Source organism: Ursus maritimus, unplaced genomic scaffold (genome assembly GCF_017311325.1).
Source record: "Ursus maritimus isolate PB19 unplaced genomic scaffold, ASM1731132v1 scaffold_36, whole genome shotgun sequence".
Taxonomy (NCBI): Eukaryota; Metazoa; Chordata; class Mammalia; order Carnivora; family Ursidae; genus Ursus; species Ursus maritimus.
In genome coordinates this window covers 19142602-19163289 of record NW_024426230.1, presented here as the reverse complement: position 1 = coordinate 19163289, position 20688 = coordinate 19142602, and the positions used below count along the sequence as shown (strand labels likewise).

The following is a 20688-nucleotide window of genomic DNA, read 5'->3' as shown; positions in this document are numbered from 1 at the left end:
TTCTGTTATATACAGCAACATATAATGTGACCCAGAGGGTGCTTTATAAAATTTAATGTGTTTAAGGAATCTCTAATGATGTTAATTAAGTTTGATCTTGCCTCTAGGATAGGACAGTCCTGTAAAAAAATTATTTTTTAAATTAGCCTGCGTGACATTCAGTTTTTCTCCATATTAGGTAGCATCCCCAAAGTTAAGGAAAAAAGTAATTACTTTTACCATATTAATTTTTAGAGGGAGGCATTGACTTTACATCAGGTATTAAGGGTCTTACACAACATACCAAATTATCAACTATTTTTTTAATCTTTTGTATGCTGTTGACACTCAATTTATAATGAATTAATTCAATTATAGAAATATCTGTCATATGACTAAGATATGCAAAATACTTTGAAAGACATGCAGGGTAAAGAAAATGAACGGGTCATGCCTTCAAGGTAAATTTCATGAGGATGGGATAATGTCACCTTCATCTTTATTGAGCTAGATCATGGCACACAGACTATACATAGAAGATGCTCATTAAATGTTGTACATGTTGAATATAAGAGTGGATCCATAATGAATATAATGGGGAATAGATATAAGGAAAATGCACAGTTAACCATAGCACAACAGGGACATATGAATATAAAAATGTCTTAGGAAGGTTCAGAGTGATATGACAGTTCCAAGGAGACAGTAATTATATTTTATTAAGACTGAGGAGGGGAAGAAACCGAGGAAGGCTGCATCTCAAAGGGATTCTTGTGATGGCATTGGAGGATAGAAGAATTTTAGTGGTCAGAAATGGCTTCAGGAGCAGTGCAGACAAAGAGAAGTCACATGAAACAAGGCACAGAGACGATGACACATGGCTGGTGTTAGGTGACTAGTGACTACTCTGGATCAATTATAATGTGAGGTACAGACTGAAAAATATGGGAAGATTGGGTTTTAACATACTCCATTAGAATAAAAAAAAGGAATAATTTATATCATCTACTCTGTGAGATTGCCAAAATGCTCTACAATAAAGTAAATAAATCTCCTCAAACAACTTGATAGTGAAAACTATAAAATTACTTTAGGTAAATTGTGCCAGATCTTAAAAAGCAGGGTTATCAAGTAAGTACCTTAAGTTAAGCCCAAATTTGATTCAGAAATAGAAGACATAACTTTGGTAATCTTGCAGCAAACACATTGTAAAAATCTCACTTGTATTAATTAGATTTATGGTTTGTGAATGAATAAGCTTAGCTATTTTTACATCCCCTTAAAGTTAAAATTATTTCACTAATTATTTGTTTTCTAATTAAGCCATCAAGATAATAAGAAATCACGTATATGGCATACATTTGAATCTTGGTCCCTAATATCTATTTATACTTTTCATACATCATTTTAAAAATTATTTCTTGACTATACTTTTATAGGAAGTACTGCAGAATTTTTCTTGAACAATTACATTTCTAATATATGTCAATACTGTCATATGGCCATTTCCAATTGTAAAAGACAATCGTAATGAAAGGAAGCAGATGTTCATTGCTCATAGGAACTCATGTGATGCTACTACCAAAATATACATCTTCCATATCAATAAGATGTTTTTTTTTCCTTTCTGCCTTTTACTGTGTGCACTGGAATGTCCTATGTATATTATTCACTGCAGGAAATATAATGTTTGGGGGAATATTGTGATAAGATTTAAGTTTCTTACCAAACGAATAGTTTTGAGAAATTAATTCAGGACATTTGAACAGCTGCTGATTTCTTTTTTTTTGTTTGTTTGTTATTTCTAGGAAGTGAAATTTTTAAACTAGGTTTTCCTGAGGGGGTTTACAGGTAGTTCATATACCAGGAAAAAGATAATAAAGTGCAGGAATCTGGGGAGGAGAAAATATTTGTGTTGAAAGGTATATTTGAGAATACGTTTAAAATCATTTCTACTTAAATATTGCCTTCACATCTTCATGAACTTAGTTAAAAGAAATTTTGATGTAATAGTAAATTTGCACTAATTATTCTTCTCAAACTTACTTGAATATGAATCAGTTCCTAGCAACTCCAGGACATTTCTTTGGAGACATTTATGATTCTTTTGTAATGAGGGGAGATTGAGGGTCTCCTCTGTACCATCTCCTGGAGCCTTGCATGTGGTCAGGACTAAGAATTTTATTTATGTTTGATTCACCAATCAGAGGTCTATTGCTCTGACTTTACCCTAGTAGAGGTACTAATTAAGTAATAATAATACCTTAGATTTACATTAATATTCTGGGTAACATTATATTAAGAAATATAATCACAGTTAATGTAATAATAAATAATGTAATGATAAAATAACAAGACAATATTTAATACTACAGATCATATTACAGGTAACATAATTATTTTATTTGAAATTGTCAATTAGGAAAAGAGTCATTAAATCCTTTAATCTCAATGAGTCTCTGTGTTTTTTAGTAAAATAGGCTTTAGTAATCGCTCTGTCTTGCCTGAGTTTACATTGCCAGTGTGAGAATCATACTCTAACCCAGGTCTTCTGAATCCAAAAATGATGATCCTTTCCCTTTGGTAAAATGTCAGTTGTCCCAGGAAACAACCATACAAAGGCTATTGCCTTCAAACCTTCACTTTTATTCTGTTTACTCATGTATTTGAGCTAATTGCATGATGGCAAATTTTGACATTTGAAAACTAAAATATTCAGTTAAGAATTCAGACATTTTTGTCTCTGTGATAACCACCAGCTATGCAGAAACCCAGAATCAAGGACTATTCTGAATTAACAATTTAGAGAGCATATGGTCTCATATCATCATTCTAGGGAGAAAAACACTGGATTGATGGCTCTCTTTATAAAAACACAGCAGGGCTCTCCATGAACTCAGTAAAAACTCGAAATAATAATAGAGTAATGGAATTTTTGGAGAAAATGATTTTTCCTTTTTAGACTTTTCATTTAAATAGTCCTTTTTATATTTGGAGAAAGGAAGAATTTTATCACATTCTTAAGTAAATAAAAAGCAATCCAGATGTTCTGTGAAAGGGAGGTATATGCAAAAGGACCTCCAATGGCCGAAGGAGCCTTAAGACCAAAGAAAAAGGCAGACAAGTCCAGCTTGATAAGAAATGGTTCATTATGGGGACTTACAGGCAGAGATGCATCTTGGGTGGCCTCAAGATGAGTAGATCTCTGCAACCCCACCTCCCTTAAGACCTGCTTTTATAGCCCTAGAGGTTTTGGAGTACATGCTGAGGGACCACCCAAGAGAAGAATGTTGTCACTACAGATGTCAGGCAAATTACTGCCTGTGTTCTCTTCCAAGATTTTTGTGGTTTCAGGTCTTTAATCCATTTTGAGTTTATTTTTGTGTATGATGTAAGAAAGTAGTCCATTTTCCTTCTTTTGCATGTAGTAGTCTTGTTTCCCAGCACCATTTGTTGAAAAGACTATCTTTTCCCTATTGTATATTTTTGCCTCCTTTGCCATAGATTAATTGACCATATATATGTGAGTATTTCTGGAGTCTCTATCTTGTTCCATTGATGTATATGTTTATTTTTGTGCCAGTACCATAGTGTTTTGATTAATACAGCTTTGTAGTATATCTTGAAATCTGGAATTGTGATACCTCCAGCTTTTTAGTTCTCCCTCAGGATTGCTTTGGCTATTCATGTTCTTTTGTGTTTCCATACAAATTTTAGGATTATTGTAGTTTTGCAAAGAATGCTGTTGGTATTTTTTTTTTTTTAAGATTTTATTTATTTGACAGAGATAGAGACAGCCAGCGAGAGAGGGAACACAAGCAGGGGGAGTGGGAGAGGAAGAAGCAGGTTCATAGTGGAGGAGCCTTATGTGGGGCTCGATCCCATAACGCCGGGATCAAGCCCTGAGCTGAAGGCAGATGCTTAACCGCTGTGCCACCCAGGCGCCCCCTGCTGTTGGTATTTTGGTAGGGATTGCACTGAATCCTATAGTTTGCTTTGGGTATCATGGGCATGGACATGGACGTTTGACAATACTAATTCTTTCAATCCATGAGCATGGGTTATCTTTCTATTTGTGTCATTTTCAATTTCTTTCATGAGTGTTTTACAGTTTCTAGAGTACATGTCTTTCAATTCTTTGGTTAAGTTTATTCCTAGGTATTTTATTTTTTTTGGTGCAGTTGTAAATGGTGGTATTTTTTAATTTTTTGTTTCTGTGACTTCATCGTTAGTGTATCATAACACTACTGATTTATGGGTATTAATTTTATATCCTGTCACTTTACTAAATTCATTTATTCTAATAGTTTTATGGTGGAATCTTTAGGATTATTTATGTAAAGTATCCTGTTGTCGCAAATAGTGATAGTTTAATTTCTTCTTTACCAATATGGATGCCTCATTTTTTTTTCTTGTCTGATTATTGTGCCTAAGACTTCTAGTACTATGTTAAATAAAAGTAGCAAGAGTAGATGTCTTTGTCTTGTTTCTGATCTTAGAGGGAAAGCCCTCAGTTTTTCACCATTGAGAATGATGTTGGCTATGGGTTTTTCATATAATGCCTTTATTATGTTGAATTATGTTCCCTCTACCCCCATTTTGTGAAAGTTTCTATCATGAATGGATGTTTAATCTTGTTAAATGCTTTTTCTGCATCTGTTGAAATAATCATATGATTTTATTCTTCATTTTGTTGATGTTGTATATGACATTGATTTGCAGATATTGAACCATCATTGCATCCCAGAAATAAATCCCACCTGATCGTGGTGAATGATCTTTTTAATGTATTGCTATATGTGGTTTGCTAACATTTTTGAGGATTTTTGCATCTATGTCCATCAAGGATCTTGGCCTGTAGTTTTCTTTCTTTTGCATTGTCTTTGACTGGTTCTGTTATCAGGGAAATGCTGGCCTTATAAAATGTATTTGGAAGCTTTCCTAAGTGGAAGAAAATTTTGAAGTGACTCTTTCATGCTGTCGTTTCGTAGACCCCCATTTTTGTTGCCTAGATCTCACAAGATATAGAAAATCAATAATTTTCAGTTTTAATGAATCTACCCCTCCCACCAAATATCAGATTTTGAATATCCATTTTACATGTGCTTGGGAACTAGAAGAAAGAGATTTAAAACTAAAGTGGTAGATTTCTTGCCCTTAATTTAGTCAGTGGTCTCAGAGAGGACTCCCAAGTTCCCAAGGTGACATAATATACTGCCAGATTCAATAAAATAACACCAACTTTTTGCTCAGGTTAAATAACCTGTTCTTGGACCAAAAAAAAAAAAAAACAAAAAAAAACAAAAAAACCAACAGGTGACTTGTTTTGCATATGGTCAGAAGGAAGGTTCATAGCCCCTGCAGGAAGTGGCCAGTAGAAGGTTTCCCTTTGGCTACATAGGGAGAGCAGGCAGTTGAGAAAATCAAGGTGCAGTGTTCTTCTTTGGGCAGATCTGGTGAAATACAAAGTACTAGACTCTGTCTAGACTTTAAAATACAGATCATAAATAAGAGATTAATAAAAATATGAATATAAACCATAATCTTATGTATATTCCCAATCTGTCTACCCACATGTTTATCTAGAAAACAATAGTAAGCAAAAAGTAGTAGGAAAGAAAATAACCTCTTTAGATTTCAACTTAAATCTAGGATTCTGTTTCTACTTACTTATATGAGATAACAGAAGTTTGCAATCAAATATGTATTGTATAATAGGCTTGAAGGCAATGAAGTAAAGAGCCGGCTTTAAGTAAAGTGGGAAAATTAGATTATTTCTTTTAAGTTTGGATTCTTGAGTGCTTTTACCTCAGGGGTAATAGATATAAGCAGGAAAACTCAGAAGAAAAACTCTTCCTTCCTTCTCTCTCACTAGCCATTGCAGTAATGAAAGGATCAGGGTTAGGAGATAAAGGAGAAGAAAAGGCAAAGAAGTATTTTTATTTATTAATTTAATTTATTTATTAATAAAAAGACTCATAGGTCTTTTTATTAATTTAGTTGTACTAAAAATATAGGCTATGGATGAAAGTTTCAAATATTTTTAATTTTTAAAGTACTATTTAAATTTCAATAAAAGCTATTTCTGGGATGCTAAATTTAGAAATCAGACTATCATTAACCTAATTCAAGAGTAGAGAAAGTTATTAATTTAATTTATTTATTAATAAAAAGACTCATAGGTCTTTTTATTAATTTAGTTGTACTAAAAATATAGGCTATGGATGAAAGTTTCAAATATTTTTAATTTTTAAAGTACTATTTAAATTTCAATAAAAGCTATTTCTGGGATGCTAAATTTAGAAATCAGACTATCATTAACCTAAATCAAGAGTAGAGAAAAATAAATAAATCTGTGAACAGATTTTCTGAGGACTAACATTCTTACCTGAGATCAACTGTGTACTGTGTAATTTTTATAGATTATTTTATTTTGTAGTTGATGCTGTCTCAGTAAAACATTCTAAATTCATGAAAAATAGGATAACATTGAAACTACTGAGTGTTTAGTTTATAGTTATACAGAAGGCAGATAACACCTATGGATTAGGTAAAACTGAATTTGTGTGGTAAATAATTATAGGCAATATTTAATGTGATTTTATAGCGGGATTAGTTTGCTGTTATGAAGTCCATGCATTTGACTAGTGAAAGAACTATAACAATATTTCAGTGATCCTTTCATATTTATAGACTTTTATCATGTAGCAGTATATATCAAAGTACTTTATAAACCTATACATATGTTTCTGTAGTAAATTATCTGAGCGATATAGAAAGATATGTATTTGTTTATTGTATACTTTTTACAAACAGAATTAAGTGAGCAAAGGAAGGTTAGAGTGAAGTTTATTGGGAGTTGTAGCTAGGCTGATACCATCCAATTAGCTAAGGTTTAACAGTGGGCAAAATATTCTACCATTTTACAATTAAATTATTAATTTTTTGATATTGATATTCAGAATGATATTCATTCTGAAATTATTGAGAATTTTCAGTTTTGTTCCATTTGTTTCATTAAGGTTTGAGAATAATTTTATTTTTTCAAAAAGAGAAATAATGTTAATTTCAGTAAATAACATTGTTAGGAATAATGGAGGAAGGACAGAGGCTGAAACCGTAGTACTAAGTGTTTCCTGAAACTACACATTGGCTCAGCTAGGATAAGCTTTATATAATTTAAAATAAATTCATATTCATGGCTATGTTAAAGCAGAAAATTCAATTTAGCTTTTCAAATTCCTTGAGCATAAACGGGTTTGGCGTTCAGGCCAGTGCTCTAGCCAGTTCTTTCACAGCAGGAATTCTTCCTTTCCCTTTCCTCCCTCTTCTTGTCCCGTTCCTTGCACTTGTATTGAGTACTGACTGGGTGGCCACTGTTTGGTGCAGAGGATAGAAAAAGATAAATAGCCTCTGTCTTAAAGGGATTTGCAATTAATAGTTAAATAGCCTTGAAAATTTCACTTTGTTTGCAGAAACTAAATGCAAAGAGATTTAGAAGGAGAAATGTCTTTGGGGATAGCCAATTCATGTTTAGTTATTAAGAATCTCAGAAACAAGATCTACAACTGTATTCTTTGTCTAATATACTGAAGACTGACTTTACAATCTATTAGCTCAATGAGGAGAGCTATCAAGTTGTTGGAATGAAACAGGTAGCCTTGTTTCTTCCTGAATTATAGAGACAGAGAGTGGGATTGGAAGAACACAGGCGACAGATCCTTAAAACTGTCTGTCTGATGTGGCATTAAACATTCTCCTTTTCCTTCTGACCTGAAAATATAGCTAAAGAAGTATAAAAAGGGGAAATAATAAAAACATTTTTATAGTTGTCTTATGTCACATAATCCAATAATTTCAGTGAGATATTTGAAGAATTTCTTTGTCTTGTGGATATTTATCTTTTCCAAGTCGAAAGAGTTTAGCAAATGGCAACATAATGAGCAGTTCAAAAACCACTCTTAGGTGACCAGTTTGCAATGAAAGCTTGTCCTACAAATCCCTGTTAGTATTCCCCCTTGCTTTCTTTATTATTTTCTGTCTTATCCTGTCTAAAGCATTCCCTTACATGATACTGCATCCTTTCAATAGCTCATTTCCGTGAAATCAAGTGCCAGTGCTAATTGCAGAGGCTTAGTACATATGCACTGAGTGGAGACCTCAGAGATAACATCTTTATCTTAAGTTTTATAGAGCCCAAGACTGCTCTTATCTTTTAATTCTCTCTGTAGCAGCTGCACTTATCTTTCATGAACAGATTTGAAATGTGATGAAAATGCTAACAAATTCACCAATGCATAACCTTTTCTTTCCGGTATCATTAAGGATTAGGGTGAGTGACTCATTTTCTTGTATTATCCGTATGCAATTGTGGTCATTACTGACCCCTTAATTATAGCTATTAGATTTCATAGAATTTCAAAGCACTTTGCAACCTTCCTATTATTTGCAAGCCAAATATTTTATTTCAGGGATGCCAATATTACGATTCCAGTATTCAAGCGTATTTCTTTAATAGCTAAATTTTGCCTCATTCTATTCATTAATAATATTAATGAGTAATATCTCAAATGATCCTTCCGCATCCACTATCCCCACAAAATATTTACTTTTAATTAATGATAAATAATGTAAAGAAACATACATTTTTTAAATTAAATGTCTAGAAGTCAAAATCCACTTTAGATGCAAACAAAAGTATTGCTATTGCTATTTAGTTCTTACTAACTTTTCTATAACTTCTATTGGTATGCCTGGCTGAAAATCACTGCTTTTTATTCACATGGATAAGGGTAATAATAATGATAATGGCCAACATTTATTTTGTACCTATGATACGAGAGCCATCATGCTGCCTTATTTGGAATAGTTTGTTAATTCACACAGTAATTGTAATATCTTCGTTTTATAGATGAGGTTAAGTATTTTGCTCCAATTTGCATAGGCGGAAACTGACATAACTAGGATTTGAACCCTTGTCTTTGTGCATGGTGCCCAAACCAGCTGCTCCCTCCTCCACACACACATTCAATCACTAAGTATAATTTGTCCTTCATTTACCTTGCTATCCAGGTACCTCTGAGGATGAATGTAAATTGATTTATTTGGAACTTTCAGAGCCATATTTTGCATGATAATGATTTTCTTTTTATCCCTCAAATTGCCACTTTATTTTCTATCCATAAGGTCTAATGCACTTTTATGTTTTTTTTTTTTTTTTTTTCCTGAGAACACAGTTGCTTATCTCTGTATTCCCTGTGCATAGCATAGTTTCTGGCAAATGGAAGACACTTAGTAAATATTTACTGCATGAATAGATTCACATATAATTTTTATTTTAAAAATGGATAAAACTGTACATACAATTTTGCTAATACCTATTATCAAATTAAGTTTAGAACATCAATCGGAACGTCATCCCAAGTCAATAAGTTCAGTTCAGATACACTATGTTTAATAGATCCCTGGCATTCCTTGGTATGCCTGTACCATAAATAATTTACCCAATCCACCATTTTTGAAATTTCAGGTTGTTTCCAATTTTTAGCATTTGTTATCAGTGTTGGGAGGCATGTCCCTATACTTAGTTCTTTATATATAGCTGTGCCAAATTATTTAAGAAAAGGCATTACTAGGTCAGAGGGTGTGTACATTTTCAAGTTTTGGCAGGTATATCAATTTATGTTCCCCTCAGAAGGAGATAAGGTAGAAAAAAGCATCCTTAGATAAAACATAGATTTTATTTATTGCTACAACAGATTTGTTACAGTATTCTGAGCAAGCCACCTAACCAATGTATAACAGTTTATTGATAACATCCTGGATGGATATTTAATGTTTGTTGTAATTTACAATTCAGAAGTAGTCACAGAATACTGTGAAAAAACACTCAAAACTAAAACAAAACAAAACAAAACAAAACACCATCCAATTCAAAAGTGGGCAAAATATTTGAATAGACCTTCACCAAAGAAGATATAATGATGGCAAATGAGCATTTAAAAAGATACTCAACATAATTTGTCATTGGGGAAATGAAAATTAAAATCATAGTTGGGTACCATTACACACATATTAGAATGATCAAAATAAAACAAAACAGAACAAAAAACTGACAATAGCAATTCCTGGTGAGGATGTGGAACAGTTGTAACTCATTCATTGCTGATGGGAGTTTATGATACAATCAGGCAGTTTATGATAAAGTTAAATATATTTGTACCATATGATCTATCAGTTCCACTCCTGGGTGTTTGCCCAAGAGAAACAAAAGTTTATATGTACATAAAAATCTATAGTGAATATTTACAGCAGCTTTCTTCATAATTGCCCCAAACTGGAAACAACTGATATCCTCCACCATGTGAATGGATAAACCAACCAAGACCTATCCATTCAATAAAATAATACTCTGCTATAAAAAGGAAAGGACTGTTGATACAAACCAATAACATGGATGAATCTCAAATGAATTATGCCAAATGGAAGAAGTCAGACACAAAAAGCTATTGTATGATTCTCTCTGTATATAACATTGTGGAAAAACAAAACTATAAGCACAGAGAAAAAAATCAGTAGATAATAGGTTCAGGGATTGGGAGTATATGAGGGGTTGATCACAAAGGGGCAACATGGGGAAATTTTCTTTGCCTGATGGAACTGTTCTGTATCCATGGTGGTTGTCACAAGAACTTATGCATTAATCAAAACTCAGACTTCTACACCAAAAAAGAGAAAACTTATTGTATATAAATTAAAACATAAAAACATAAAAATTCATACAAATGAAAAATAAGGAAATGAGCAGAAGGTAAACATAGTATATGCTACCTTTGACACCTGCAGGGCATGGTGTAGGTGTGTGCAGGTGTGTGTGTGTGTGTATTTACTATTATTATCAATACATTGCCTTGTAGTTCCCAGACTTAATTAGGTAACGAGGTGGTTAGCTTTGTTTTAGTCTCTGTTGTTTCCCATTTGAACCCAGAGAGAAAATAATTTAATTATTGCTAGATGTGGATTCTGTTGCTGAGAAAGTTTTTCTTGATCTACCCCTCTCATTTTATTGAGGAAGAGAAACTATTTAGATTGATCAAGGGACAGGTACGATGTCATCCCACTTACTTTTCATCAGAAATGAAAATTTAGTAATATTGCTCATAGCTTCATAGTCTTTGAAGAAAGAGCTTGTGAATTTTGTATTTCTTGTCAGACACATTTGGAAATATAAAATTGTACCTCAGTTAAATAAAAAAGATTACCTAAGTACAGTATTAATAAAATTGCATCTAGAAACTAATTTAAGTTACTCTGAATAAATACTTTAAATTAAGATCACTTATATACCATTATATTTTCCTTAAATTAAATTAGATCAATCCATGTAAGAAAAACCTTAGAAGTGAAACTGTGTATCATTGTTTAGATGCTTCTTTAACTTTTGCCTTTTGATTTGGCTTAATATTTTGAAGTTCTATAATCTTACAAATTTAGACTGTGAAGTATTGTCAAAATTGGCTGAAAGGTATACCCAAAACAGACCTTGAGAAGGTGGGCATCTGCTCATCACCTGAAAAAATTAGAAGTCTGTTTTTGCATTCAAAAAGAGAGGACATTCTTGAGATAAAGACTCAGTCCAGGTGTTACTACTGCTGGAGAATATACTTCCCTGGGCAGTTGTTAAAATACAGTGGAGAGGGCAAACCTGCATATAGGAGTATAAAATAGGAAGAAGCTTAGTCAGTGTTCTTAATATTTATGATAATATGGAGGCAATAGTGAAGGAAGGGTCATGAAATAGCATCACCCAAAGTAATAAATTTTCCCTTTAGAAAATGTTTTCCCTGCAGAGACCTTTCAGCAATTATTATTCCATTGCAATTTTGCTTTTTGCTTTTATTTCTAATTAAAAAGATAAATGTAATCATATAGCTCTTAAAAATTAATTTGAACAAGTTTTAAGCTATGACATTGAGTCAAACAGTTATTGAATCTCAAGTATGACTGAAAAATTAAAAAAATTATACCTCAAATTATAGTTATTTGAATTATAATTATTTCAATAGCAGAGATTATTTAATTTTAGTGAGTTTCAAATTTTTATTTTAGGGTAGCTTTAGCTATGTTCAGGGGAAACAGTTTAAACTCTATCTCAGTGGCTTTTAACAACAAACGTTTACTTCCTGCTAAGGCAACAGTACCTTGTAGTTCAGTCTGCTGTCCTGCATAGCTCTCCTCTAGGTAGTAGTACAAGGCCCTAGAACTCATCTCTCTTGCAACTTTGTTATCTTGGAGTTGATTCCAGCAGTGCGAAAGGAAAACCAAGAGCAGAGAGAAAGTGCACTGATCTTTATTGCCTATAATAGATCAAGGAAGTATTAATAGTCATCTCTCTTGCAACTTTGTTATCTTGGAGTTGATTCCAGCAGTGCGAAAGGAAAACCAAGAGCAGAGAGAAAGTGCACTGATCTTTATTGCCTCAGGCTATAATAGATCAAGGAACTATTAATAGACATATAGGAAGAAATTGACAGTTAATAATAATAGTAGAGGACTTTACCACCCTGCTTACAGCAGTGGATATATCATCCAGACAGAAAATCAACAAGGAAACAGTAGCTTTAAATGATATGTTGAACCAGATGGACCTAACAGATATTCAGAATATCCTATCCAAAAAACAGTGGAATGCATATTTTTAAAAAATGCACATGGAACATTCTCCAGAACAGACCACATATTAGGCCAAAAAAAACCAAGTCTCAATAAATTCAAAAATATGAAAGTCATACCATGCATCTTTTCTGACCATGACACTATGAAACTAGAACTCAATCATACACACACACACACACACACACACACACACACAAAATCTGGAAAGAACACAAAGATATAGAGGTTAAATAATATGCAACAAAAAATAAATGGGTCAACCAAAAAATCAAAGAGGAAATCAAAGAATACGTGGAGACAAATGAAAATGAAAACACAGCATTTCAAAATCTGTGGGAAGCCTCAAAGCTCTTCTAAGAGGGAAGATTTTAGCGATGCAGTCCTACCTCAAGAAGCAAGAAAAATCTTAAAGAACATTATCTTACACCTAAAGGAACTAGAAAAGGAAGAACAGATAAAGCCCAAAGCCAGTAGAAGGAAGATAATAATAAAGATTAGAGCACAAATAAATGAAATAGAGACATAAAAAAATAGAACAGATTAATGATACCAGGCACTTTAGGAGTGTCTCCTTTGTGGATTGTGTGTGCCCTACTGTTGTGGCTGAGCCTTGTTTGCCTTCAGTCCATCAGCTGCAACAGCCCCCTTTTCCTGTTGTGGGCACACTGAGCAGGGTTTGGTCCCTGTGCTCTTAAGGGACCATTCTGGGGCTGCTTCCAGCTTGTGATTGGGCCATGTTAGCAGTCATACCAGATACCTGCCCTCAGCCTATCTGCCAGGGCTGCAGTTGCACTGAACTGTACAGTGCTCTCCCTGTGTTGCACTCTGAGAGGCTTTTGTTGGTGGGCAGGCTGGCGATCAGACCAGATGCATGCCCCCAGTCCATCTGCAACTGCAAGGTTGCAGCTATCTATTTAGGTTTTCCCAGTGCCTGGTTCTAGTGAACAGAGGGCATTGTGCTACAGGGTACCACAGAACCTCTTATTCATAAGGCCACTACTTTCAAAATCAGGAGATGTAGCTGACTTTTCTAATACGTAGAAACAAACACAGAGAGTCAGACAAAATAAGGAGACAGAGGAATATGTCCCAAATGAGAGAACAGGACAAAGCCACAACCAATGATTTTTCTTTGTTAAGGATCTTTAAATTTTTGGCTACATTTAGTTCTATAGATTTCCCATCTGAATTTTAGAATTGGCTTGTTAGTAACTACTAAAAACAAATCTCCTGCTAGGCTTTTGAATATGATTTTATTGAATCTATTCCTCAATTTGGTGAAAATTGACATCACAACAGTAGTGAGATTCTGGCGCATGAACGTGGTATATCTCTCCATTTATTTAGGTTTTCTTTAATTTCTCTCAGTAACATTTTATGGTTTTAATGCAAATATTTTACACATTGTCAGATTTATTTCTAAGTATTTAATAACTGTATGCTATAAGTGGCACAATTTTTTTAAAATGGCACATTTTTTATTCCAATTTATGAATATTTGTTGCTAGTGTATCAAATGCAATTAATTTTATGTATTGCTCTTATTCTTGCAAACCTGATAAACTTGTATACTAGCTCCAATACAAGCTGAATAGAAGTAATAATAGACATCCTTGATTTGTTCTTGATCATAGAAGAAATGCAGTCTTTTGCCGTGATGTATTATGCTAACAGTAGGATTTTTGTAGATGTCCTTTATCAAATTGAAGTTTTGTTCTATTTGTTCTGTTTGTTCTATTTGTTCTTGGTTTGCTCATGTATAAGTTTGGCTAGAGGATTTGGACCTTTTCTTATTTTGCAATTCCATGTGTTTTCCTGAAGCACCTGGAGGTAGGGAAGAACACACTACCCTTAACTAGAGAAGGTAATAAAAAAAAGAACCTAAAAAACACTGAAGACAAACTTGCTTAGATAATAATTTTGATTAGGACACTGTACATTTACATTCAAATTTAATCTTTAAGGAGGAGCATTCATTCTGATAGTGCCTAGGACAGTGCCTTACTAATAGTTGGCTATTAATAAGTAAATTTCTGGGATAAGGTGAGAAATTCTATACACAGTGTCAAAGAAAGATTGAACTGTACAGAGTTAAATAGGCAAGACTTTATTCAAGGCTATTATAATAGGGTAGACAGATTGAACTCTTAATGAAAGGTAGGAGGATTTTTAAGCAGTAGAGTGAGCTAATGAGAAAGTATTAGAAGACTTTAAGGGGAATAGTAGTCAATGTGATTAGACCATCTATGTTTGCTAATTGTTACTTACCAATTAAGACAGGGAAATAGGAGCAGTGTCTTTCTTGATGATCACACTTCCAAGGGATGGCTCTAGGTCCTTGAGAAAAAAGTTCCTGGGTAGTAAAATGGGAAAGAGGTGGGGAGAAGATTTACATTTCAAAGATCAGAGAAAATTTTACAGTTGAAAAATTTCTAAAGTACATGCTCTAAGAAAAGGGAGGTCAGGGGCCAGTACTCTGAAAGAAACCTGTTTGAAGTTTAGTCAAAATACTTTAAGGCCTGAATCCATCTTGGGAAACAGATTGCTGGGAGTATTACCCAGAAGTCTACACATTTAACCTTTGCTCTTTTTCACAAATGTAGAGTTATACCACACAAAAGAGGATAGAAAGATTAACATAAATCTATCATCATGTTGGACAATAACTCAGAGGATGGGTGTATGGTATCTTTTTATATGAAAATGCGTGTAATTTTACTTATTCTAAGGACCTGGAATACTGCAGCCAATGCAATATAATGGTTCTACTTGAGGCTTATTATTGTGGTTTATGATGACTTAGTTTTATGATGGTAATTCTTTAGATAGCTAAAAAATGGACTTTAATTTTTTGTCCTTTCCGTGTATCTGACTTCAATTGTTCAATACAGTTAGCTTTACTGTAAATGGATTTAAAAAGTTATAAATTTTTTTTGTGGATTTTAAATGTATAAAATTGTAAATTCTGTTAATAAATCTCCATTTATGCCACAATTGCTTAATTATCATATAGAAATTATATATTCTGATAATAGCAACTTAAACTTTCATTATTTCCTCTAAAATAGGATAGTAAACCATATTGCATGTTACTTTTGAGGGAAAAATGCATTTTTTGAAATGTTTGTTTTATTAGGTCAATTTAATAAGAGATGTAATTATATGCAATGCTGATTATATATAACTTTTATTGTATCATATCCAACTTGATTGTGACTATGGAAATATCAAGGATGTTTTAAAAGGAAAATATAGTTGGAGGAGAAGATGTTTTCTCTTCAAATACAATATTTGTGCTAATAATGATTTAAAAGGATGCAGGGAGGGGCGTCCGGGTTGCTCAGTCGTTAAGCATCTGCCTTCGGCTCAGGGCGTGATCCCAGCATTCTGGGATTGGGCCCCACATCAGGCCTCTCTGCTGGGAGCCTGCTTCTTCCTCTCCCACTCCTCCTGCTTGTGTTCCCTCTCTCGCTGGCTGTCTCTCTCTGTCAAATAAATAAATAAAATCTAAAAAATAAAAAGAAAAAGAAAAAGAAAATAAAAGGATGCAGGGACCCCAATGTGGTGAAAACCACCCAAGCACCTGGATATAGTAAGACTTGTTCCCAAACTCTGTAAAAGACTGAAGAAAACTTTACTGAAGAGGTTGGTGATGGGATAAATATTCATTATTTCCTAAGCTGAAATTTCTGCAGAAGTTCATAGGCTCAGTTTAGAACTTTCTTTCACAAAGTAAAAGAAGCTGCTGTAATGAATTGAGGGATGAGGAAGTAATACAAGTAATATTTCTTTCATAGTACTTTCTTATACACATTGCCGCAAATTGAAAATATAAACATAGAATCCCTGAGCAGTGAGATCCAGGTTTCAGCCTTGCCACTACCATGGCTCAGAGACCGCAAAACCGTTTTCCATCCACTGCCAGCCACTTCTGACACAGAACCTCCAGTCGTGGATAAGAATATGCTGGTGCAGAATGCCAAACTGGCCAAGGAAGTTGAGTGATACATTGACATAGCAGCCTGCATGAAGCCTGTAACTGAGCAAGGACTGTATTATCCAGTAAGGAGAGGACTCTCTCAGTTGCTTATAAAAATGTCATAGGAGCCCGTAGGTCATCTTGGAGGTTCATCTCAAGTACTGAGCTAATGATGTGAGGTGCTGAGGAAAACAGCAGATGGCTTGGGAATACAGAAAATGATCTCAGAGGTGTCTGCAGTGGTGTACTGTGTCTCTGGAAAACTTGCTTCACAAGCACAGAACAAAGTTTTCTGCTTGAAAATGTAAGATTACTACTGATACTTGGCTCAGATTGCTGCTGGTGGTGACCAGAAAGAGACTATGGATCTATCACAACAAGCATACCAAGAAACTGTTTAAATCAGAGAAGGAAATACAACCAAATCATCCTGTGGTATTGGGTCTGGGCTTTAATGTCTCTGTATTTAAGTGTGCAATTCTGAACTTCCTGGACAAAGACTGTTCTTTTGCAAAGATAGCTTTCTTTTCCAGTTTAATTGAAATATAACTAACATATAATATTGTGAAAGTATACGGTGTACAGAATGATTTAATATATGTATATATTGCAAAATGATTATCACAATAAGTTTCGTTAACATCTCACATAGTTACAATATTTTTCCCTTGTGATGAGAACTTTTAAGATTCATTCTCTTAACAAATTTCAAATGAATGATATTATTAATTATAGTCATTATGTTAGACATTAACCCACAAAACTTATTTATAACTGGAAGTCTTTAGCATTTGATCACCTTTACCCAGTTCTCCCAAGCTCCCCCACCCCTACCTCTGGCAACCACAAATCTGACTCTATTTCTATGAGTTTGGTTATTTTAGATTTCACGTATATGTGAGATCATACAGTATTTTTCTTTCTCTGTCTTGTTTTATTTAGCATAATACCCTTAAGATCTATCCATGGTGTCACAAATGGCAGGGTTTCCCTCCTTTTTTATGGCTGAATAGTATTCCTGTGTTTGTGTGTATGTGTGTGTACATGTATACACCACATTTTCTTTGTCCATTTATCTATAGATGGACCCTTAAACTAATGAGGCAGCTTTTGATGAAGCCATTGCTGAACTTGATGTAGTAAGTAGAGAGTCCTACAAGGGCAACTTGCTAATAACGCACTGACTGTGAAGCAGCTTGGCATCTACACATAGGATCCCCAAGAAGACAAAGCAGAAGAAGGAGGGAAAAATTAACCAGACCCCCAACTTTAGTCTATTTTATTATGAAATTTACACAGTGGACCATTTGTTATCCATAATGCCGTATAAGTAGTTTTTTTGTTTACAATTTATGACATATGTTACATCTTACTTCTATTTGAATTTCTATTTTTCCCCATATGGTTTTTGTGTTTAATATTAGGAAAATAGAACCAGTTAATATATAGAGATTTATCTGTTTTCATTTCTTTTTTCACAAGTCTAAATGAGACTTGATTTTTTTTCTCCATTGATTCTGCTTTTGTTTTATCAAGATATTTCATCTTGCTTTAATAAGGTTTTGCTTTTTTTTCATATCGGTTTCTTAAATTTTATTACTTTTCCATTTTGTTTGGCTACTGTTAACTAGATTGTTTAGTTTTACGTATTATATAATTGACATATATTAGTTTCAGGTGTATAATTTAATACAATGAAATGATTACAATAGGTCTATCATTCATTACCACATATAGTTGTACATTTTTTTTTCTTGTGATGAGAACTTTAAGGATTAACTTTTAGCAACTTTCAAATATACAACACAGGATTTTTTAAAGATTTTATTTATTTATTTGAGAGTGAGAGAGTATTCAATCATGAGCAGGGGGAGGGGCAGAGGGAGAAGGAGAGGGGGAAGCAGATTCCCCACTGAGCAGGGAGTCCAATGCGAGGTTTGATACCAGGACCCTGGGATCATGACCTAAGTTGAAGGCAGACACTTAACTGTCTGAGCCACCCAGGTGCTCCAAATATACAGTACAGTATTAACAATAATAGTCACCATGCTATTCATTCTATTCCATTACTTATTTATTTATTTTATAAATGGAAGTTTATACATTTTGACCCCCTTTACCCATTTCACCCATCCTTTACCCCCTGTCTCTGACAACCAACAATCTGTTCTATGAGTTTGGTTTTTTTGCTTTTAGATTCTACATATAAATGAGATCATATGGTATTTGTCTTTCTTTCTTGCACTTATTTTACCTAACATAATGCCTTTAAAGTTCATCCATGTTGTCACAAATGGCAAGATTTTATTCTTTTTTATGGCTGAATAGTATTCCATTTATGTATATGTATCATATTTTCTTTATCCATTCATCCATCAGTGGACACTTAAGTTGCTTCTGTGTCTTGGCTATTGTAAATAATGCTACAACAAACACAGAGGTGCATATACTTTTCAAGTTATTTTTATTTCCTTCAGATAAATACTCAAAAGTTGAATTTCTGCATCATATGGTTCTATTTTTGATTTTTTGAAAAACTTCCATACTTTTTTCTCTCACCAACACTTGTTACTTTTTGTCTTTTTGATAACAGACATTCTAACAAATGTGAGTGATATCTCATTCTGGTTTTCATTTACATTTCTCTGATGGTTAGTGATTTTGAGCATCTTTTCATGTATCTGTTGGCCATCTCTATATCATCTTCAGAAAAATGTCTATTCAGATCCTCTGCTAATTTTTTTTTTTGCCATTGAGTTGTAGGAGTTCTTTATATATTTTGGATATTAACTTTTATCATATATATGATTTGCAAGTATTTTCTCCCATTTGATAGATTATTTTTTCATTTTATTGATGATTTGCTTTGCTGTGGAGAGTCTTTTTGGCTTTATTTAGTTCCGCTTGTTTATTTTTGCTTTTGTTGCCTTTGCTTTTGGTGTCATATACAAAAATCATACCAAAATTGATATCAAGGAGGGTTCTACCTATGTTTTCTTCTAGTTTTATGGTGTCAGGCTTATGTTCAAGTCTTTAATCCGTTTTGAATTAATTTTTGTGTATGGTGTAAGAAAGTGGTCCAGTTTCATTCTTTTGCCTGTAGCTCTCTAGTTTTCCCAATAATATTTGTTGAAGAGACTGTCCTTTCCTCATTGTATGTTCTTGGCTCCTTTGTCATAAATGTGTGGGTTTATTTCTGAGCTCTGTATTCACTTCCATTGATCTGTGTGTGTGTTTCTATGTCAATATATTACTGTTTTGATTACTAGTTTTGTAATATAGTTTGAAATCAGGGAACATAATGCCTCCAGTTTTGTTCTTTCTCAAGACTGCTTTGCTGATTTGGGATCTTTTGTGGTTCCATATAAATTTTAGGGCTGTTCATTCTGTTTCTGTGAAAAATGCCATTGGAATTTTCTTAAGATTGCATTGATTATTTTGGGTAATGTGGACATTTTAACAATATTAGTTCTTCCAATTCATGAGTACAAAATACCTTTGCATATTTTTGTGTCTTCTTCAATTTTTATCATCAGTGTCATAGTTTTCAGTGTATAAGTTTTTCACTTCCTTGGTTATGTTTATTCCTAGGTATTTTATTCTTCTGAACACAGTTGTAAATGGGGTTGTTTTCTTAATCTCTTTTTCTGATACTTTGTTATTATGTGTAGAAATATGACAGATTTTTGTATATTGATTTCGCATCTTGCAACTTTACTAAATTTATTTATTCTCAAAGTGTTTTGGTGGGGTCTTTAGGGTTTTCTATATATAATATGTCATCTGCAAATAGTGACAGTTTTATTTCTTCTTTTCCAATCTGGATGTCTTTTTTCCCCCCCCTAATTGCTCTGGCTAGGACTTCCAATACTATGTTGAATCAGAATGGTGAGAATGGACAGCCTTGTCTTATTCGTAATCTTAGAGGATGAGCTTTCAGGTTCTTATAGTTCAGTATAATGTTAGCTGTGGCCATGTCATATATGGCCTTTATTATTTTGAGGTATGGTCCTTCTATACGCACTTCGTTGAGAGTTGTCATCTTTAGGTGGTCT

General features: G+C 33.6%; 1 pseudogene; it reads left to right on the top strand.

The window, feature by feature from the left end:
• Positions 1–755: 755 nt before the first annotated feature.
• On the top strand, positions 756–17817 carry LOC103666380 (annotated as a pseudogene).
• The last annotated feature ends 2871 nt before the right edge of the window (positions 17818–20688 follow it).